This window comes from Macaca fascicularis, chromosome 11 (genome assembly GCF_037993035.2).
Source record: "Macaca fascicularis isolate 582-1 chromosome 11, T2T-MFA8v1.1".
Taxonomy (NCBI): domain Eukaryota; kingdom Metazoa; phylum Chordata; class Mammalia; order Primates; family Cercopithecidae; genus Macaca; species Macaca fascicularis.
The window spans coordinates 121,630,995-121,638,731 of NC_088385.1; positions in this window are offsets into that span (position 1 = coordinate 121,630,995).

Sequence of the window (7,737 nt, forward strand, 5' to 3'; positions counted from 1 at the left end):
GGGGGATAGAGCTGAGTTATAAAAAGAAGGTGTCGGAAACTGTAACGTCGCAGCGCCGCATCGGTACTACTGCCTGTCCTGTGAATATGTCAACATGATCAGAGGGAGGGCGGGAGCCACTGGGGAGCGCGCGCACAGAGTCGCCTCTAGGTGGCTTATCGAGAGATCGCTGCAGCCCCTGAGCTCGCTCGCTCTGGTTCAGCCCACGTCTGAAATGCCTCAGTCATCCAGCCGGGGATCGAGGGAGGAGGCAGGGCCAAGGAGGAAGGGGGAGGGAGAGAGGGAGGGAATCAGCGAGCAGGCGAGCCGGGAGGGGAAGGCGGAGAGCGCGCCCGGGCGCCGGGCAGGGGCGCTCGCCTCTCTTGCACTCCGCTCGCCTCTCCGACCGCCGCAGCCGGTACTCTCTCCAGCTCTCCTTCTCCCGGCCCCAGGCGAGCCGGGCGGGTGGCCGAGCCTCCCCGCGAGCTGCTATCCGGCTGCTCGGTTCTACAAAAGCCGGCGGCTGCGGAGAGGCGAGCGCCGAGACTACAGGCTTGAGTGCTCTCCAGCCCCACGTGGAGCCAAGCTCCGCCTGGCCGCCGCTAAAGGGCTCCCGGGCTCGGGTGTCTCGGTGCTGGTCTCCCCTGCATCTGGGCTAGGGGAGCACACGGATGTGTGGGCTTCCTCTCCACTGTGCCCCACCTGCAGCCATGTGCGGAGACCCAAACACCCCCAGTGCATCTGTACTCGAACACGCACCAACACAGTGGGACTGAACCACACACCGAAAAACACGTACACACAAACACGTACACAGCCTGCGCGGCTGACCCTGTCTGAGCTCCTGGGGAAGATGGACTTAGGATTTTTATGAAATGCATTTACCCGGCCCTTTTGGATCTCGTCTTTCATTTGCATGCGGGCCCCCATATTCCACCTGGATGTGGGTGTGGGTGTAGAGAAGAGAATGGAGGATCTGGACAAAGCGAGCACAGCGAGGGACTGGGTTCTGAGCCTGTCCCTTCCAAGCCGCTGCCCTCACCTCGAGGCCCGGCTGGGTGCACAGCAGAGGGTAAGGGGTGGGCGAGTGGGTTGGGGGAGGCGCGCCAGCCTGGTATCTTCTCTAGGCATCGCACTTATCTCTCGGTGCCTCAGTTCTTTCTCCACCCCGGAGACTTATCTCGCCAGAAGTCGGGGAGGGAGGCTGAGTTTGTAAAACAAACCGTGAAACGCCCCCACCTCAGAGGCGAGATGACTGTTTTCAGTACGGGTAGGGTGGGGGCCTCCTCTTGGGCGGACGAGAGGGAAACGACCGGATCTTACCAATCGCCGAATTACTAACTCTGTTACCGCAGCGCCCGGTCGGGGTCAGAGGATTCGCCTAAGCCCACAGTTCTTGATTCTGGGGGCCAATGACTTGGACCATCCTTGCTTAGATGGAGGGAAATCTTGAAAACAATGTTCTTTTATCTTTCCTGAGATGAAAGCTTCTTCGATGGAAAGGGAACGGAGAAAGGGCTGATCTGGGGGCTTAGGGGTTTCAGAGACCCCTGGCTTTGGATGTGTGAGTCTCTGCAGGCCAGCGCAGGCCTCTCTCGCATTTTGCCTTGTGCACCCCCGCAACTCCCAGCAACTCCGAAACCCCAACGTGGCAGCAAGGGACGAGTGAAAATGAAGTGCTCTTGTGGGCCAACCACGCTGAGATAGGGGTGGACCTTTTGAGGCGGCAAGCTTCTCCAGCCTCGCATTTTTGACGCACATGGTTAAGAGAGTTTGGCGCCAGCGTTGAGAATTCCCTGAAGTCACCAGAGAGAACAGAGTGGTTCTGCGAACTCCGTCTGGCTCGCCATCTCGCCCCTTTCTTTCCCTTTCAGTGTGTCTTTCTCTGGCGTCCTCTCTGTCTGTCTCTGCCAGTGGTTAAAATACAGAAAGGAGAGACAGGGGAAAAAAATGAGGTGGTGGACCCTAGAGTGTTGGCTCATAACACCCCCTCCCGCATCCCCTCCGCCCCGCCCTGAAGGGTGCGAAAGGCCAGGCCATTCCCCGCCTTATACAGAACACGGAGGTCACTGCAGGGTTTCATGAATCTCTGGGGATCCCCCAAAAAAAGATAGAAAAAAAAGTGCATCCTCTCCCCCACACTGCTCGCCTCCGGGGCCTGGGGCCGCTTCGCTGCACTTTCAAGAGCGGCCCCAAATCCCAGCGATCTGGTTTTGCCTGCCTGCCCTCGCAGGCCAGTCTCTGCCCCACCACTTGGAGTGGAAGCAAAGTAGTTCTACAACCACACTGTGACCGACCCCCTCCTCACCCACTCGGTGCCCCCAAGCGTCCCACGCACAGCAGGGAGACATTCCTCCGCATTGGCCAGCTGTCTGCTTTGGAAATGGGAGGGGAGCTTGCGGATTTTACTAAAAAATGTCTCGACTTGTTTTTGGCTCCGCGGGTGGACTGAGAGGGAGTTCTGCCCCTCACACTGTCCTCCTCCCTCAATTGCCTATTTTTTGCCCATAGCTCTAACTTAACCCTGGGATCACCCCAGATCACTACTTCTGACCCTCATGTCCTCCCCCACCCCCACCTCCAGCGCGCGAAGCAGAGAACGAGAGGAAAGTTTGCGGGGTTCGAATCGAAAATGTCGACATCTTGCTAATGGTCTGCAAACTTCCGCCAATTATGACTGACCTCCCAGACTCGGCCCCAGGAGGCTCGTATTAGGCAGGGAGGCCGCCGTAATTCTGGGATCAAAAGCGGGAAGGTGCGAACTCCTCTTTGTCTCTGCGTGCCCGGCGCGCCCCCCTCCCGGTGGGTGATAAACCCACTCTGGCGCCGGCCATGCGCTGGGTGATTAATTTGCGAACAAACAAAAGCGGCCTGGTGGCCACTGCATTCGGGTTAAACATTGGCCAGCGTGTTCAGAAGGCTTGTGCTGGGCCTGGCCTCCGGCAGAACCCACGAGGCCAGCGCGCCCCGGACCCCGGCATTAGGCGCCAGCTGCCGGCTCTCCGCGGTCTTTTTCTCTCTGCAGACCCCTCGATCCTCTTTCCTTCGGTCTTAACACTCAACAAAAGACAGACTAGAGACGTTGAAAGAGCCTGCCCTTTAACAGAGTCCAAGAAGAGGGTGACTTAAGGGCAGGAGAAGGGAGAAAGAGGGCAGATTTCGGGTCAGAAAAGACCCAGATAATTTCTGGTGTCTCTGAAATATTCCTCCACCTTTTCGCAAAAAGAGTTTTCATTTAATTGTAGGTCTGGAATTAAAAAAGTAAATTAACTGAAAAACCTCTCTATCTGCAATGCCTGCAGCATTTAAAGTAGTGTGAGTGCATGTAGGCGAGTGTTAAAGGTGGGTGGGGGGAGGACCCCGAAAATAATGTTCGTTTGTGGGGGTGGGGTCGGGTGGGGGTGAGGGGAACAAAACCAAATCAACTGTCCTTAGCCCAGGCCACGGTGCCAGCAAAGAAGCTGGCCTTGCCCGAGACGGAAGCTTAGCCCGCACCACTTTTCCCTGCCGCACTGCCTGCCTCAAACTATAAAGGGGACAAACCGACCCTTTTGTGATCAAATGGTGTTTATCTGAAGTTTACAAAAAAGGCGGGGAGGAGGGGAAAAGGATGGTGGGTAGGCGGGGTCGTTTACTTTGGCCAGTTTGCTGTAAATATTCCCTTCAGCATGTGTGAGGTCTGGCAAGAGACTATTACATGCTTATTCCCTCTTAAACTTTCACCCCCGTTTGCCGCAGAGCTCTTTTCAGTCCGAGGTGTCACTAAATTGGGAATTCTGTTGACAGAAGGGCATCCAAGATTCTCCGGGGGTAGGAGACCTAATTAAGAAGTTTCGTACAGGGGTGGGTTCATGTATGAACTTTTCCTGGGGGAGGGGCTTTCTGGTCATCCTGGCAGTTTGGCAATGGCTTCTCGTTTCTGCCCAGTGCCCCAGTTCATTTGATCTCAGGATCCCAGCCTCTTTTGATATTGACAAGCTTTGAAACTGACCAGGTGCCTGCCCCCCTAGGGCTCTCATTCTCTTTCGGGCTCAGTTCTCCCACCTGAGGAAGTGATTTTCTTATCACGGATCCCAAGGAAGTAGCTCTCTGGGGAGTATCTAGTTTACTGTTTGTGGTTCCTCCTGCAAATTGCCCTAGCACCCCCTACCCCTCTGGGGTACATACATTAGCACTGCTGTGCTACCCGGAACCCTGACTCTCCCCCTGGCAGTGCTGAACCCAGTGGAGGCTTGCTCTTCCTCCACGAGTCTCCACTCACCATGAACCCCCACCCCCTCCTCCTCCCCAAAGCTTGCTTTGACAGCGTAGTTCCTCTCTGGTCCAGAGGCTGCCTGTCAGTCGCTTGGAGACAGGCTGGGCTCCACCACCTTTCCTCCCTCCAGAGCAGACACTAGCTTCTTGGTTGGACCAGACAGACAGTGCAGGACATTCACCTTTTGTTTCTTTTTCCCTTCCTTTCTTTCTCTTCCCCACCCCGCCCCCGCACCCTTTTCTTTTGGTCTCCCTGTCTTTCTGCTCATCCCCATTTAGGATCATTTGAATGTGGGTCTGGAATCTTTCTTACTCTTTTTCCTTCTACTTTTTGTTCTCTTCCTTGCATCAATCTTGTTCTTGGTTTCTATTTCTCTTTCTTGTCTTGTATCTATTTCCCAGGCTTTCACTTCTCATGTTTTGTTTTGTTTTGTTTCTGTCTTCTTTATCCTTTCTTTCTATTTTCTCTGGCTGTCTTGGTCCTGTCTGAATTCTCTCCTGTTTTTCTGACCTGGTGCCTCCGTACACTGCCACCTTTCTCTCCCTCATCTTTCCCAGCAACCATGACAGCATGGAGATCCCTCTTCCTGTGGCTGAAGCAAACACCTTCCCCTCACTTCCTTGACTAGAAAGATAAAGTGTCTTGAGAGATGGAAAAACGTTGTGTGCGTTTGCCTAGGGTGGCAGTTTCACCTTCTCCTCTTGGCATTTCCAAAGCCACCCCTTTCTCCAGAGTTGAACCCCATCCTTGCTCCCTAAGCTCTAAAGCCACCTCCCCATCTTTTCCAGGGCAGGCATCTAGGGTGAGGAGCTGCACGTGGAGCTCTATAGCCCCAGCTCCCAGCTTCCTACTTGCCCCAGCAGCACGGAGCTTTCCTGTAACGCACATTTCTCCTATCCTCTGACATTCCTCTAAATTATTGATCTGGGCAATTTGGTGCGAGCATCTGTAGCATGTTTCAGAGAGAGAAGATTGTGAAAGTTGTCTAGCTTGGAGAAGTAATATTTTCAGTACAGAGGCTCAGTTTGGCGCCAGTTGGTTTATGCCGTTTCTAAAGCATCATTCGCTATGCACTTAATCCATGCTCATCATACTTCCTTAATGTAAATATGTTTTTGGCAGAGGCGAAATGAATACATTTTGCCCTCCATATTATTCTTATTAGCACCTACCTTTCCTTAAAGCTGATCACCCTGCAAAATGGCAAATTTGTACACAGCCAGCGATTTAGATAAGTTAGAAGGGAAATGAGAGAGGTAAGATTGAAGGATGTGTTTGTGTCTGGGGAGAGTGCTTTTTCTACATCTGTGAAGGTTTTTTCCTCTCTCAGGAAAGGGAACTAATTGTGGTTTCCTAATTTCAAGTCAATCTATATCTTCAACCCTCTGTGTGTGTGTGTGTGTGTTGCCCAATTACTTAAAAAAAAAAAAAAAAAAAAAAGATAATGCAATGGGCATTACTTAGGCCGGCAGAAATGAACTCACAAGGAAGGGGCCAGGAATTTTTTCTCTCATTTTATCTGACCCAGAACCACCAAGACACAGGCCAGAGCTGACTTTTGCCCCAGGCACTTTTGACCACCCAGCACCTTTCTTTCTTCAACATCCTCTTTCCAGATTTTCAGTCGAGACAGGTAAGGGTGTAAGTGGCCTCTCAGAGGTCTCTATCAAAATTTTACTTGTGGGGTAGAGGGACTAAGTGACAGAATACTTTAAGAGGGTGGAGGAGAGATTTAACAGTCCTCCCGAGCAGACGGAGGGTGACATTCAAATGGGAGAACTTACTTCTGCGGTTTGCTGCTGTTTCGTTCTTTCCATTATCATTGGTAGTGTTGTTAGGTGGCAGGGTTGTGAGGCTGAGTGGGGTTTTGCCCCCGGGGGAGCATATGTGACAGAGGGCGCAGGAAGATCTGTAAGTGAGAGGGCATAGCAAATTAAATGACCGCTACTGTCAGGAAGGTTGACAGGCCAAAGAAAGATCGGCTCCTCCAAATCTGCTGAACTAACTCTCCCCTCATAGTCCCAGACACGTTTTCTCAATTTGAGCACAATATCCATTACTATTTCCCGTACTGGGTTTCAATTAAAGAGGGTGAGAGTAGAAAGTTCACTGGTGTTTGGGGGTTCATTTATTTCCAAGCACGATGCAAATGAAAGGGGGCCGTGGGCGCAGAGTCATCGTGTGTGTTTTTCCTCCTTCTTCTTTCCATTTCCTTCTTGCAAACTTCCCTCCACGCCTTGCCAGCCACCCAGCACACCTGTGTTCCCAAAGCAAATGTTTTCATGTCTTGAAAATCCAGTTAGGGTAAGGAGAGAAGGAAGGTGATAACATCATACCTACTGATGCCCCATAGAGATGAAGCTGTCCTGGGGGCACTTCAGGCTTTAGGGAAGGTTTTAGCTTCTCGAGGTGGGCACAGGAATTGGGGTAGTGTGAGCACTTGAAGGGTTCTAGGTTTTACTGTTGCACTGAAAACAGATGCAATCCCTCCTGCTGTAACATACTCCTATGGAAAAAATCTAATCTTCTGTGTGGTTATCCTATTTTGGTCTTAGAACACAGGGTCGTGATCTTGCTTCTCTGGGGGGTGCCAGGCAGATAGAACACGTGAAAATCTGCTGCCAAGGTCGGGATGTAGGTCCCGGATTCAGGATCTTGACCCCAGGCCTGCCCTGCCCGCTAAGCAGTGGTCTTGCAACCAGGCAAACTCTCTGGCCGAACTCACTTCACACAAACTTGGAACTGAGCGCCAGCCTCCCCACCCTCTCCATCTCCTATGATCACTGACTCTGTACCATGGCCACCCAGACCACTGGGCAGAAGAGTAGCTGCAGGGTGTCCATCTTAATTTCAGGACACTCTGCTTAGCTTCCTCCTCCTTCCACGTCAGCAAGAGAAACTATAGGCCTCAACAATGTGACTGTAGTTTGAGTTGGGATGTGTCCCTCCCAAACCAATCATCCCTGACGCCAAATAATACAAACAAATCCTGCGTATTTTAAAATGTCCCAAGTCTTGTAGGATATCCAGGGACGGATCAGTGCCGACTGGAGAGACTATTCTCTCTCCCAATCCTTATAAAGGGATAGGTGAAGGTTGTGGCCCTAGAGATCCCAGAAGCCCTTAAAAGTCTTTAAATTGGGGTCTGAATAATGAGGGCTAGATACGTTTTTTTCCCCTTCCTTTCAAAAAAATTTTTATTTATTTTTAGAGGAAGGGGAATGAGGAAGGCGCACGCGCACGCACGCACACACACACAGAAAGGGAGAGAATGTTTGGAATTGTGAAAGTGCCTTTCCTAATAGTTGCTTTTACTGGCGCCCAGGCCTCAATTCATTTCATCTCCGAGCCAGTTACTAAAAATCCTCCCGGCGAGTGGAGAGGACCGGCCTTCCCGGGTCGGGAACCCGCCCTCTGTCTTCGGTCGCAGCGCCCTTTCCTCCTTTGGCTTGGGAAAGGACGACTTCGAGCCCCAGGAAGGAGTTGGGAGTGAGCGACACCCC